This window comes from Theropithecus gelada, chromosome 1, assembly GCF_003255815.1.
Source record: "Theropithecus gelada isolate Dixy chromosome 1, Tgel_1.0, whole genome shotgun sequence".
Taxonomy (NCBI): Eukaryota; Metazoa; Chordata; class Mammalia; order Primates; family Cercopithecidae; genus Theropithecus; species Theropithecus gelada.
In genome coordinates this window covers 136410511-136422877 of record NC_037668.1, presented here as the reverse complement: position 1 = coordinate 136422877, position 12367 = coordinate 136410511, and the positions used below count along the sequence as shown (strand labels likewise).

At 39.5% G+C, this 12367-nt stretch overlaps 1 pseudogene; it reads left to right on the top strand.

The window, feature by feature from the left end:
• The first annotated feature begins 3109 nt into the window (after positions 1 to 3109).
• Positions 3110 to 3942, top strand: LOC112626916 (annotated as a pseudogene).
• Positions 3943 to 12367: the final 8425 nt, after the last annotated feature.

Genomic DNA, 12367 nt, shown 5'->3' with positions numbered 1-12367 from the left:
AGATAAAATCTAGAAACAAACTTTCTTAGAAACTGCTTGTGTTCTCTTCATTCATCTCACAGAGTTACAGCTTTCCCCTCAAGAAGTCGTTTGCTAAGACTATTCTTGTGTAATTTGCAAAGTGAAATTTGGAAGCCCTTAGATGACTATGGTGAAAAAGAAAATATCCTCAGTTAAAAACTGGAAAGAAGCCTTCTGAGAAACTGCTCTGTGTTCTGTTAATTCATCTCAAAGAGTTACAGCTTTCCCCTCTAAAAGACTTCTGCTAAGAATGTTCTTCTGGAATTTGCAAAGTGATATTTGGAAACACATAAAGAACTATGGTGAAAAAGAAAATATTCTCAGCTAAAAACGGGAAAGAAGGTTTCTGAGAAACTGCTTTGTGATGTGTGACTTCCACTCACTGAGTTACAGCTGTATTTCGAGCAGCTGTTTCCTAGCCTTATTTCTGTGGAGTATGAGAACTGCTATTTTGGATCCTTTTGGTGACTGTTGGGCCGAAGGAAATATGCTCCCGAAAAAATGAGAAAGAAGGTTTCTGAGAAACTCCTTTGTGATCTGTGAATTCGTCTCACAGAGTTTCAGGATTCCCCGTAAGAAGTAGTTCGCTAAGACTGTTCTTGTGGAATTTGCAAAGTGATATTTGGAAGCCCATAGAGGACTATGGTGAAACAGAAAATACACTCAGCCAAAAAGTGGAAAGAAGCTTTCTGAGAAACTGCTTTGTGATGTCTGACTTTCACTCACTGAGTTACAGCTGTATTTCGTGGATCTGTTTGCTAGCTTTATTTCTGCGGAATCTGAGAACTGTTATTTCGAATCCCTTTGAAGACTACAGGGCCAAAGGAAATATCCTGCGATAAAAATGAGACAGAAGCTTTTTGGGAAACTTCTTTGTGATCTGTGAATTTATCTCACAGAGTTACAGCTTTCCCCTCAAGAAGCCTTTCGCTACGACTGTTCTTGTGGAATTTGCCAATTGATATTTGGAAGCCCAGGGAGGGCTATGTTGCAAAAGAAAATATTCTGAGATAAAAACAGGAAAGAAGCTTTCTGAGAAACTACTTTGGGTTCTGTTAATTCATCACACAGAGTTACAGCCTTCCCCTCAAGAAGACTTTCGCTAAGACTGTTCTTGTGGAATTTGCCAACTTATATTTTAAGACCATGGAGGATTATGGGAAAAAAGAAAATATCCTCAGATAAAACCTGGAAAGAAGTTTTCTGAGAAACAGCTTTGTGATGGGTGACTTCCACTCACTGAGTTACAGCTGTTTTTCACGGAGCTGTTTGCTACCCTTATTGCTGTGGAATCAGAGAACTGTTATTTCGGATCCCATTGAAGACTACAAGGTCAAAGGAAATATCCTCCGATAAAAATGAGAAAGAATCTTTCATAGAAACTTCTCTGTGATCTGTGAATTCATCTCACTGATTTACAGCTTTCCCCTCAAGAAGCCTTTCGCTAAGACTGTACTTGTGGAATTTGCCAACTGATATTTGGAAGCCCATGGAGGGTTATGGTGTAAAAGAAAATATTCTCTGATAAAAACTGGAAAGAAGCCTTCTGAGAAACTGCTTTGTGTTCTGTTAATTCATCTCACAGAGTTACAGCTTTCCCTTCAAGAAGCCCTTGGCTAAGAGTCTTCTTGTGCAATTTGCAAAGTGATATTTGGAAGCACATAGAGGACCATGGTGAAAAAGAAAATATCCTCAGATAAACACTGGAAAGAAGGTTTCTGAGAAAGTGCTTTGTTATGTGTGACTTCCACTCACTGAGTTACAGCTGTATTTCATGGAGCTGTTTGCTAGCCTTATTTCTGTGGAATCTCAGAACTGTTATTTTGGATCCCTTTGAAGACTATAGTGCCAAAGGAAATATCCTCCGAAAAAAATGAGAAAGAAACTTTCTGAGAAACTTCTTTGTGATCTGTGAATTCATCTCACAGAGTTACAGCTTTCCCCTCAAGAAGCCTTTCACTAAGACTGTTCTTGTGGATTTTGCTAATTGATATTTGGAAGCCCATGGAGGGCTATCATGAGAAAGAAAATATCCTCAGATAAAAACTGCAAAGAAGCTTTCTGAGAAACTACTTTGTGTTCTGTTAATTCATCTCAAAGAGTTACAGCTTTCCTCTCAGGAAGACTTTCGCTAAGACTGTTCTTGTGTAATATGCCAACTGATATTTGGAAGACAATTGAGGGCTATGGTGAAAAAGAAAATATTCTCAGATAAAAACTGGAAAGAGGCTTCCTGAGAAACTGCTTTGTTTTCTGTTAATTCATCTCACAGAGTTACACCTTTTCCCTCAGGTAGCCGTTGGCTAATACTCTTCTTGTGCAATTTGCCAAGTGATATATGGAAGCACATAGAGGACTATGGTGAAAAAGAAAATATCCTCAGATAAAAACTGAAAACAAGATTTCTGAGAAACTGCTTGGTGTTCCGTTAATTCATCTCACAGACTTACAGCTTTCCACTCAAGATGCCGTTCAAAGAGACTAGTTTTGTGGAATTTGCAAAGTGATATTTGGAAGCCCATAGAGAACTATGGTGAAAAAGAAAATATCCTCAGATAAAAACTGGAAGGAAACGTTCTGAGAAACTGCTTGGTGATGTATGACTTCCACTCACTGAGTTACAGCTGTATTTCGTGGAGCTGTTTGCTAGCCTTATTTCTGTGGAATCTGAGAACTGATATTTCGGATCCCTTTGAAGACTAAAGGGCCAAAAGAAATATCCTCCCATAAAAGTGAGAAAGAATCCTTCTGAGAAACTTCTTTGTGATCTGGGAATTCATCTCACAGAGTTACAGCGTCCCCTCAAGAAGCCTTTCTCTAAGACTGTTCTTGTGGAATTTGCCAACTGATATTTTGAAGCCCATGGAGGGCTATGGTGAAAAAGAAAATATCCTTAGATAAAAACTGGAAAGAAGCTTTCTGAGAAACTGCTTTGTGATGTGTGACTTTCACTCACTGAGTTACAGCGGTATTTCGTGGAGCTGTTGGCTAGCCTTATTTGTGTGCAATCTGAGAACTGCTATTTCGGATCCCTTTGAAGACTATAGGGACAATAGAAATATCCTCCCATAAAAGTGAGAAGGAAGCTTTTTGAGAAACTTCTTTGTGATTTATGAATTCATCTCTCAGAGTTACATCTTTCCCCTCAAGAATCCTTTCGCTAAGACAGTTCTTGTGGAATTTGCCGACTGATATTTGGAAGCCCATCGAGGGATATGGTGAAAAAGGAAATATCCTCAGATAAGAACTGGAAAGAATCTTTCTGAGAAACTGCTTTGTGTTCCGTTAATTCATCTCACAGAGTTACAGCTTTCTCCTCAACAAGCCGTTCGCTAAAACTGTTCCTGTGGAATTTGCAAAGTGATATTTGGAAGCCCATAGACGACTAAGGTGAAAAAGAAAATATCCTCAGATAAACAATGGAAAGAAGTTTTCTGAGAAACTGCTTTGTGATGTGTGATTTCCACTCAGAGAGTTACAGGTGTATTTCGTGGATCTGTTTGCTAGCCTTATTTCTGTGGAATCTGAGAACTGATATTTTGGATCCCTTTGAAGTTTATAGGGCCAAAGGAAAAATCCTCCGATAACAAAGAGAAAGAAGCTTTCTAAGAGAAACTTCTTTGTGTTCTGTGAAATCATCTCACAGAGTTATAGCTTTCCCCTCAAGAGGTCTTTCGCTAAGACTGTACTTGTGGAATTTGCAAAGTGATATTTGGAAGCCCATGGAGGGCTATGGTGAAAAAGGAAATATCCTCAGATGAAAACTGGAAAGAAGCTTTCTGAGAAATTGCTTAGTGTTCTGTTAATTCATCTCACAGAGTTACAGGTTTCCCCTCAAGAAGCCGTTCGGTAAGCCTGTTCTTGTGGAATTTGCAAAGTGATATTTGGAAGCCCATAGAGGGCTATGGTGAAAAAGAAAATATCCTCAGAGAAAAACTGGAAAGTAGCTTTCTGAGTAACTGCTTTGTGATGTGTGACTTGAACTCACAGACTTACAGCTGTATTTCTTGCATCTGTTTGAGAGCCTTTTTTCTGTGGAATCTGAAAAGGGATATTTCGGATCCCTTTGAAGACTATAGGGCCAAAGGAAATATTCTCCGATAACTAGGAGAAAAAAGCTTTCTGAGAAACTTCTTTGTGTTCTCTGAAATAATCGCACAGAGTTAGAGCTTTCCCCTCAAGAAGTCTTTCACTAAGACTGTTCTTGTGGAATTTGCAAGGTGATATTTGGAAGCCATTGGAAGGCTATGGTGAAAAAGCAAATATCCTCAGATGAAATTTGGAAAGAAGCTTTCTGCAAAACTGCTTAGTGTTCTGTTAATTGATCTCATAGAGTTACAGCTTTCCACTCAAGAAGCCCTTCGCTAAGACATTTCTTGTGGAATTTGCAAAGTGATATTTGGAAGCCCATGGAGGGCTATGGTGAAAAAGGAAATATCCTCAGATGAAAAGTGGAAAGAAGCTTTCTGAGAAACTACTTAGTCTTCTGTGAATTCATCTCACAGAGTTAAAGATTTCCCCTCAAGAAGCCGTTCGCTAAGCCTATTGTTGGGGAATTTGCAAAGTGATATTTGGAAGCCTGTAGAGGGTTATGGTGAAAAAGAAAATATCCTCAGAGAAAAACTGGAAAGAAGCTTTCTGGGAAACTGCTTTGTGAAGTGTGACTTCCACTCACGGAGTTACAGCTGTATTTCGTGGATCTGTTTGCTAGCCTTATTTCTGTGGAATCTCAGAACTGATAAATCAGATCCCTTTGGAGACTACAGGGCCAAAGGAAATATCCTCCGATAAAAAAGAGAAAGAAGCTTTCTGAGAAACTGTTTAGTGTTCTGTTAATTCATCTCACTGAGTTACAGCTTTCCCTACAAGAAGCCGTTCGCTAAGCCTGTTGTTGTGGAATTTGCAATGTGATATTTGGTAGCCAATAGAGGGCTATGGTGAAAAAGAAAATATACTCAGAGAAATCTGTAAAGAAATTTTCTGAGAAACTGCTTTGTGATGTGTGACTTCCACACAGAGAGTTACAGTTGTATTTCGTGGAGCTGTTTATTAGCCTTATTTCTGTGGAATCTGAGAAATGATATTTCGGATCCCTTTGAAGACTATAGGGCCAAAGGGAATATCCTCCTATAAGAAAGAGAAAGAAGCTTTCTGAGAAACTTCTCTGTGTTCTGTGAAATCATCTAGTAGAGTTATAGCTTTCCCCTCAAGAAGCCTTTCGCTAAGACTGTTACTCTGGAATTTGCAATGTGATATTTGGAAGCCCATGGAGTGCTATGGTGAAAAAGGAAATATCTTCAGATGAAAAGTGGAAAGAAGCTTTATGAGAAACTGCTTAGTGTTTTGTTAATTCGTCTCACAGAGTTACAGCCTTCCCCTCAAGAAGCCGTTCATTAAGCCTGTTCTTGTGGAATTTGCAAAGTAATATTTGGAAGCCCGTAGAGGGCTATGGTGAAAAAGAAAATATCCTCTGAGAAAAACTGGAGAGAGGCTTTCTGAGAAACTACTTAGTGATGTGAGACTTCCACTCACAGAGTTACAGCTCTATTTCATGGATCTGTTTGCTAGCTTTATTTCTGTGGAATCTGAGAGCTGATATTTCGGATTCCTTTGAAGACTATAAGGCCAAAGGAAATATCGTCCGATAATAAAGAAAAGAAGCTTTCTGAGAAACTACTTTGTGTTCTGCTAAATCATCTCACAGAGTTACAACTTTCCCCTCAAGAAGCCTTTCCTTAAGACTGTTCTTGTGGAATTTGCAAAGTGATATTTTAAGCCCATGGAGGGCTATGGTGAAAAAGGAAATATCCTCAGATGAAATCTGGAAAGAAGCTTGCTGAGAAACTGCTTTGTAATGTGTGACTTCCACTCACAGAGTTTCAACTGTATTGCGTGGATCTGTTTGCTAGCCTTATTTCTTTGGAATCTGATAATGGATATTTTGGATCCCTTTGAAGACTATAGGGCCAAGGTATATATCCTCCGATAACATAGAGAAAGAAGCTTTCTGAGAAACTTCATTGTGTTCTTTGAAATCATTTCACAGTATTACAGCATTTCCCTCAATAAGCCCTTCGCTAAGACTGTTCTTGTGGAATTTGCAAAGTGATATTTTAAGCCCATGGAGGGCTATGGTGAAAAAGGAAATATCCTCCGATGAAATCTGAAAAGAGGCTTTCTGAGAAACTGCTTAGTGTTCTCTTAATTGATCTCACAGTGTTAGAGCTTTCCCCTCAAGAAGCCGTTCGCTAAGCCTGTTCTTGTGGAATTTGCAAAGTGATATTTGGAAGCCCATAAAGGGCTATGGGGAAAAAGAAAATATCCTCAGAGAAAAAATGGAAAGAAGCTTGCTGAGAAACTGCTTTGTAATGTGTGACTTCCACTCAGAGTTACAGCTGAATTTCGTGGAGGTGTTTGCTAGCCTTATTTCTGTGGAATCTGAGAACTGATATTTCGGAACCGTTTGAAGACTATAGGGCCAAAGGAAATATCCTCTGATAACAAAGACAAGGAAGCTTTCTGAGAAACTTCTCTGTGTTCTGTGAAATCATCTCACAGAGTTACAACTTTCCCCTCTAGAAGCCTTTAGCTAAGACTTTTCTTATGGAATTTGCAAAGTGATATTTGGAAGCCCATAGAGGGATATGGTGAAAAAGGAAATATCCTCAGATGAAACCTGGAAAGAGGCTTTCTGAGAAACTACTTAGTCTTCTGTGAATTCATCTCACAGAGTTACAGCTCTCCAGCAAGAAGCCGTTCGCTAAGCCTATTGTTGGGGAATTTGCAAAGTGATATTTGGAAGCCTGTAGAGGGTTATGGTGAAAATGAAAATATCCTCAGAGAAAAACTGGAAAGAAGCTTTCTGGGAAACTGCTTTGTGAACTGTGACTTCCACTCACAGAGTTACAGCTGTATTTCGTGGAGCTGTTTACTAGCCTTAATTCTGTGGAATCTGAGAACTGATTTTTCGGAATCCTTGGAAGACTTTAGGGCCAAAGGAAATATCCTCCGAGAGCAAAGAGAAAGAACCTTTCTGAGAATCTTCTTTTTGTTCTGTGAAATTTTCTCACAGAGTTAGAGCTCTCCACCCAAGAAGAATCTCGCTAAGACAGTTCTTGTGGAATTTGCAAAGGTATATTTGGAAGCCCATGGTGGACTATGGTGCAAAAGGAAATATTCTCAGATGAAAACTGGAAAGAAGTTTTCTGAGAAACTCCTCAGTGTTCTGTTAATTCATCTCACAGAAATAGAGCTTTCCCCTCAAGAATCCGTTCGCTAAGCCTCTTCTTGTGAAATTTGCAAAGTGATATTTCGAAGCCCATAGAGGGCTATGGTGAAAAAGAAAATATCCTCAGGGAAAAACTGGAAAAAGGCTTTCTCAGAAACTGCTTTGTGATGTGTGACTTCCACTTACAGAATTACAGCTGTATTTCGTAGATCTGTTTGCTAGCCTCATTTCTGTGGAATCTGAGAAGTGATATTTCGGATCCCTTTGAAGACTATAGGGCCAAGGGAAATATCCTCCGATAACAAAGAGAAAGAAGCTGTCTGAGAAACTTCTTCGTGTTCTGTGAAATCATCTCACAGTGTTACAGCTTTTCCCTCAAGAAGCCTTTCGCTAAGACTGTTCTTGTGGAATTTGCAAGGTGATATTTGGAAGCCATTGGAGGGCTATGGTGAAAAAGGAAATATCCTCAGATGAAATCTGGAAAGAAGCTTTCTGAGAAACTGCTTAGATTACTTTTAATTCATCTCACAGAATTACAGCTTTCCCCTCAAGAAGCCTTTCGCTAAGCCTGTTTTTGTGGAATTTGCAAAGTGATATTTGGAACCCCATAGAGGGCTTTGCTGAAGAAGAAAATATCCTCAGAGAAAAACTGGAAAGAAGATTTCTGAGAAACTGATTTGTGATGTGTGACTTCCACTCACAGAGTTACCGCTGTATTTCGTGGATCTATTTGCTAGTGGAATTTGCAAGGTGATATTTGAAGCCATTAGAGGGCTATGTTGAAAAAGGAAATATCCTCAGATGAAATCTGGAAAGAAGCTTTCGGAGAAACTGCTTAGTGTTCTGTTAATTCATCTCACAGAGTTAGAGCTATCCCCTCAAGAAACCGTTCGATAAGTCTGTTCTTGTGGAATTTGCAAAGTGATATTTGGAAGCCCATAGAGGGTTATGGTGAAAAAGAAAAATCCTCAGATAAAAACTGGAAAGAAGCTTTCTGAGAAACTGCATTGTGGTGTGTGACTTCCACTCACAGAGTTACAGCTGTATTTCGTCTAGCTGTTTGCTAGCATTATTTCTGTTGAATCTGACAACAGATATTTCGGATTCCTTTGAAGACTATAAGGCCAAAGGAAATATCCTCTGCTAACAAAGACAAAGAATCTTTCTGAGAAACTTCTTTGTGTTCTGTGAAATCATCTCACAGTGTTTCAGCTTTTCCCTCAAGAAGCCTTTCGCTAAGAGTGTTCTTGTGGAATTTCGAAGGTGATATTTGGAAGACATTGGAGGGCTATGGTGAAAAAGGAAATATCCTCAGATGAATACTGGAAAGAAGATTTCTGAGAAACTGCTTAGTGTTCTGTTAATTCGTCTCACAGAGTTAGAACTTTCCCCTCAAGAAGCCGTTCACTAAGCCTGTTCTTGTGGAATTTGCAAAGTAATATTTGGAAGCCTATAGAGGGCTATGGTGAAAAAGAGAATATCCTCAGAGAAAAACTGGAAAGAAGCTTTCTGAAAAACTGCTTTGTGATGTGTGACTTCCACTCACAGAGTTACAGCTGTATTTCGTGGAGCTGTTTCCTAGACTTATTTCTGTGGAATCTGAGAAAGGGTATTTCGGATTCCTTTGAAGACTATATGGCCAAAGGAAACATCCTCCGATAACAAAGAGAAAGAAGCTTTCTCAGAAACTTCTTTGTGTTCTGTGAAATCATCTCACAGAGTTACAAGTGTCCCCTCTAGAAGCCTTTCGCTAAGACTGTTTTTATGGAATTTTCAAAGTAATATTTGGAAGCCCATGGAGGGCTATGGGGAAAAAGGAAGTATCCTCAGATGAAAACTGGAAACAAGCTTTCTGTGAAACTGCTTAGTGTCTGTGAATTCATCACAGAGAGTTACAGCTTTCCCCTCAAGAAGCCATTCGCTAAGTCTGTTCTTGTAGAATTTGGAAAGGGAATTTGCAAAGGGATATTTGGAAGCCCATAGAGGTCTATGGTGAAAATGAAAATATCCTCAGAGAAAAACTGGAAAGAAGCTTTCTGAGAAAATGCTTGGTGATGTGTGACTTCCACTCACAGAGTTACAGCTGTATTTCGTGGAGCTCTTTGCTAGCCTTATTTCTGTGGAATCTGAGAACGGATATTTCGGATCCCTTTGAAGACTATAGGGCCAAAGCAAATATCCTCCGATAGAAAAGAGAAAGAAGATTTCTGTGAAATTTCTTTTTGTTCTCTGAAATCATCTCAGAGAGTTTCAGCTTTCCACTCAAGAAGCCTTTCGCTAAGACTTTTCTTGTGGAATTTGGAAAGTGATATTTGGAAGCCCATGGAGGGCTACGGTGAAAAAGGAAATATCCTCAGATGAAAACTGGAAAGAAGCTTTCCGAAAAACTACTTAGTCTTCCGTGAATTCATCTAAGAGAGTTACAGATTTCCCCTCAAGAAGCCTTTCTTTACGACTGTTCTTTTGGAATTTGCAAAGTGATATTTGGAAGCCCATGGAGGACTATGGTGAAAAATACAATATCCTCAGATGAAATCTGGAAAGAAGCTTTCGGAGAAACTGCTTAGTGTTCTGTTAATTCATCTCACAGAGTTACAGCTTTCGCCTCAAGAAGCCGTTCGCTAAGCCTCTTCTTGTGGAATTTGCAAAGTGATATTTGGAAGCCCATAGAGGGATATGATGAATAAGAAAATATCCTCAGAGAAAAACTGGAAAGAAGATTTCTGAGAAACTACTTTGTAATGTGTGACTTCCACTTACAGTTACCGCTGTTTTTCGTGGAGCTGTTTGCTAGCCTTATTTCTGTGGAATCTGAGAACTGATATTTCGGATCCCTTGGAAGTCTGTAAGGCCAAAGAAATATCTTCCCATAACAAAGAGAAAGAAGCTTTCTGAGAAACTTCTTTGTGTTCAGTGAAGTCATCTCACAGAGATACAGCTTTCCCTTCAAGAAGTCTTTCGTTAAGACTGTTGTTGTGGAATTTGCAAAGTGATTCTTGGAAGCCCTTGGAGGGCTATTGTGTAAATGGAAATATCCCCAGATGAAAACCGGAAAGAAGCTTTCTGAGAAACTGATTAGTGTTCTGTTAATTCATCTCACAGAGTTACAGCTTTCCCCTCAAGAAGCTGTTCGCTAAGCCTGTTCTTCTTGAATTTGCAAAGTGATATTGGAAGCCCACAGAGGGCTATGGTGAAAAAGAAAATATTCTCAGAGCAAAACGGGAAAGAAACTTTCGGAGAAACTGCTTTGTGATGTGTGACTTCCACTCACAGAGGTACAGCTGTATTTCGTGGAGCTGTTTGCTAGCCTTATTACTGTGGAATCTGAGAACGGATATTTCTGATCCCTTTGAAGACTATAGGGCAAAAGGAAATATCCTGCGTTAACAAAGAGTAAGAAGCTTTCTGAGAAACTTCTTTGTATTTTGTGAAATCACCTCACAGAGTTGCAGCTTTCCCCTCAAGAGGTATTTCGCTAAGACTGTTCTTGTGGAATTTACAAAGTGATATTTGGAAGCCCATGGAGGGCTATGGTGAAAAAGGAAATATCCTCAGATGAAAACTGGAAAGAACCTTTCTCAGAAACTGCTTCGTGCTTGTTAATTCATCTCACAGAGTTACAGCTTTCTCCTCAAAAAGCCGTTCGCTAAGCCTGTTCTTGTGTAACATGCAAAGTGATATTTGGAAACCCAAAGAGGGCTATGGTGATGAAGAAAATATCCTCAGAGTAAAACTAGAAAGAAGCTTTCTGAGAAACTGCTTTGGGATGTGTGACTTCCACTCACAGAGTTACAGCTGTATTTCTTGGATCTGTTTGCTAGCCTTATTTCTGTGGAATCTGAGAACTGATATTTCGGATCCCTTGGAAGACTGTAGGGCCATAGTAATATCCTCCGATAACAAAGAGAAAGAAGCTTTCTGAGAAATTTCTTTGTGTTCTGTGAAGTCATCTCACAGAGATATAGCTTTCTCCTCAAGAAGCCGTTCGCTAAGCCTGTTCTTGTGGAATTTGCAAAGTGATATTTGGAAGCCCATGGAGCGCTACGGTGAAAAAGGAAATATCCTCAGATGAAAACTGGAAAGAAGCTTTCTGAGAAACTGTTTAGTGTTCTGTTAATTCATCTCACAGAGTTACAGCTTGCCGTTCAAGAGCCCGTTCGCTAAGCCTGTTCTTCTGGAATTTGCAAAGTGATATTTGGAAGCCCATAGGTGGCTATGGTGAAAAAGAAAATATCCTCACAGAAAAACTTTAAAGAAGCTATCTGAGAAACTGCGTTGTGTGTGTGACTTCCACTCTCTGAGTTTCAGCTGCATTTCGTGGATCTGTTTGCTAACATTATTTCTGTGGAATCTGAGAACTGATATTTCAGATCTCTCTGAAGACTACAGGGCCAAAGGAAATATCCTCTGAAAACAAAGAGAAAGAAGCTTTCTAAGAAACTTCTTTGTGTTCTGTGAAATCATCTCACAGAGTTACAGCTATCCCCTCAAGAAGCCTTTCGCTAAGACTGTTCTTGTGGAACTTGCAAAGTGATGTTTGGAAGTCCATAGAGGGCTATGGTGAAAAAAGGAAATATCCTCTGATGGAAACTGGAAACAAGCTTTCTGAGAAACTGCTTAGTGTTCTGTTAATTCGACTCACAGTGTTACAGCTTTCCCCTCAAGAAGCCGTTCGCTAAGCCTGTTCTTGTGGAATCTGCAAAGTGATATTTGGAAGCCCATAAAGGGCTATGGTGAAAGAGAAAATATCCTCAGAGAAAAACTGGAAAGAAGTTTTCTGAGAAACTGCTTTGTGATGTGTGACTGCCACTCACAGAGTTACTGCTGAATTTCGTGGATCTGTTTCCTAGCCTTATTTCTGTGGAAAATGAGAACGGATATTTCGGATCCCTTTAAAGACTATAGGGCCAAAGGAAATATCCTCCGATAACAAACAGAAAGAAGCTTTCTGAGAAACTTCTTTGTGTTCTGTGAAATCATGTCACAGAGTTACAGCTTTCCCCTCAAGAAGCCTTTCGCTAAGCCTGTTCTCGTGGAATTGGCAAAGTGATATTTCGATGCCCATAGAGGGCTACGGTGAAAAACGAAATATCCTCAGATGAAATCTGGAAAGAAGCT